Source organism: Penaeus japonicus, unplaced genomic scaffold, assembly GCF_977035675.1.
Source record: "Penaeus japonicus unplaced genomic scaffold, GWHDUDI00000001_assembly GWHDUDI00000023, whole genome shotgun sequence".
NCBI lineage: Eukaryota > Metazoa > Arthropoda > Malacostraca > Decapoda > Penaeidae > Penaeus > Penaeus japonicus.
Genome location: NW_028234425.1, coordinates 39,701,146 through 39,703,645, shown reverse-complemented (window position 1 = coordinate 39,703,645; position 2,500 = coordinate 39,701,146).

Here is a 2,500-nt window from a genome sequence, read left to right as displayed (position 1 = left end):
AAAGATTGAAGTACTTATTGATATTAGAGTATACTCTAATACTCATTTCATAGGGCCTCAACCTGGGGCCCCCATAACAGTTTGAGCTTCAAGGCCCTAAAGATGTAGGTCCGCCACTGGTGCCACAGCCATCTGGTGAGATCTTTTGATTCGTCCTTCAAACTTTTTCCATTGGGGAAGGTGCCTTGGTATGTACTGATCATGTAGAATATTGGGATATCATACATGGCAAATGTTTGTCTTATACTTTTGCACCAGGTATCCTCTATGAACATGAAAATTTTATAAAAATGGTGAATTAATTTTGAAATGCAAGTATATTTTGCTGCACTGTATGAGTAACTTCCATGCTTTAATGTGGTAAAAGAAACTAGAAAAAATAATTTTTAGATTTTTTTTCACAGAAGAATTATTGTATTACATGGAGATTAAAAAAAAAACAGATATAGTTATCCTGTGGAAGTTTTTAATCTCTAATCATTTTAGATGAGTAATCAGCTTTATTATGGTTTTGAGTCAGACTGGGATTTGACAAAATGATCTTTCACACAATGATTTTGATTGTTTTTATGCACATTGATTCTGGAACATTTTTTCTTTTTTCTACTTTTATCATGCTCCAGTTACAGTTGCATGTAAAATAGTTTATATATTTCTTAATTATATTCTTCTGTCAAAAATTAAAAGATTCTAAAAAATACAAAAAGCCAAAAATACATAGAATTTTGTTATATGGATTTGAGTTTGCTTTTTATTTTGTAATTTTTTAATTTAAATGTAATGAAGATGGCTATATGTGTGAACTGAGGCCTGGATTTTTCATTCTTTTAGGATTAAATATATATTAAAGTTAATAGAAATAAACAGATATAAATTAATGTGCCAAACAAATAACATAGACAGCCCCCCCCAAAATGCCTCTCATTATTAGAACTTATGTTTCACATTCAAAATACCAATGCCATGTAATCTTTGGTTTCTGAATGCATGAAGTGAGGAGATTGGTAGAGGGTCTTCAGTCCATTCTAGTGCAAGAATTGTTGGGAAAAACAGAAAAGCTAGTGTACATGAGCTCATATAGTGTTGAAGTTGCTGTACAGTTATTGTAGCACAATAATTTTTTGTAAGTGACAGAGCAGTAAGATTCACTCACTCTCTCTCTCTCTCTCTCTCTCTCTCTCTCTCTCTCTCTCTCTCTCTCTCTCTCTCTCTCTCTCTCTCTCTCTCTCTCTCTCTCTCTCTCTCTCTCTCTCTCTCTCTCTCTCTCTCTCTCTCTCTCCTTTCCTTTCTCTGTCTTACTGATGGTAAATATATCTATCTATCTTCACTCTAATTCCCTCACTCACTCACTCATTCACTCACTCACTCACTCACTCACTCACTCACTCACTCACTCACTCACTCACTCACTCACTCACTCACTCACTCACTCACTCACTCTCTCACTCTCTCACTCTCTCACTCACCCACTCACCCACTCACTCACTCACTCACTCACTCACTCACTCACTCACTCACTCACTCACTCACTCACTCACTCACTCACTCACTCACTCACTCACTCACTCACTCACTTACTTACTTACTCACTCGCTCACTTTATCATTCTCTGTCTCTCTCTCTCTCTCTCTCTCTCTCTGTCTCTCTCTTCTCTCTCTCTCTCTCTCTCTCTCTCTCTCTCTCTCTCTCTCTCTCTCTCTCTCTCTCTCTCTCTCTCTCTCTCTCTCTCTCTCTCTCTCTCTCTCTCTCTCTCTCTCTCTCTCTCTCTCTCTCTCTCTCTCTCTCTCTCTCTCTCTTTTTCTCTCTCTCTCTCTCTCTCTTTTTCTCTCTCTCTCTCTCTCTCTTTTTTCTCTCTCTCTCTCTTTTTCTCTCTCTCTCTCTTTTTTTCTCTCTCTCTCTCTTATTTCTCTCTCTCTCTCTCTCTCTCTCTCTCTTTTCTCTCTCTCTCTCTCTCTTCTCTTCTCTCTCTCTCTCTCTCTCTCTCTCTCTCTCTCTCTCTCTCTCTCTCTCTCTCTCTCTCTCTCTCTCTCTCTCTCTCTCTCTCTCTCTCTCTCTCTCTCTCTCTCTCCTCACTTTTCTCTCTGTCTTACTGATGGTGAATATAGGAAGTATGTATATGACTTGTAGTTTAGCCTAATACATAATGTATTTCTGTTATGTGATTTGATGATGGTATACCTCGTCTCCTTTTCTAATGTTAAGTATTTTGGATACGGATTCATGCGCAAATTGACGTGTATCTCAGATACTCTCTACAGTGTCCAATGCATGTGATCAATCTAGGTCAGACATTTTGGATAACAATGCATATATCCTTTCAGACACACAATCATCAATTAAAGTTTGAACAGGTTTGTTTAGAACTACATGTTGTACTTAACATTTTGACTTCTAACCAACTCCATAATGACTACTGTACTCATGTTTTCTATATAAGATATTAATTTTGCAGTTATGTTTCTTCAAACAAATACTGTAACTGTGTCATGTTGTAAATATA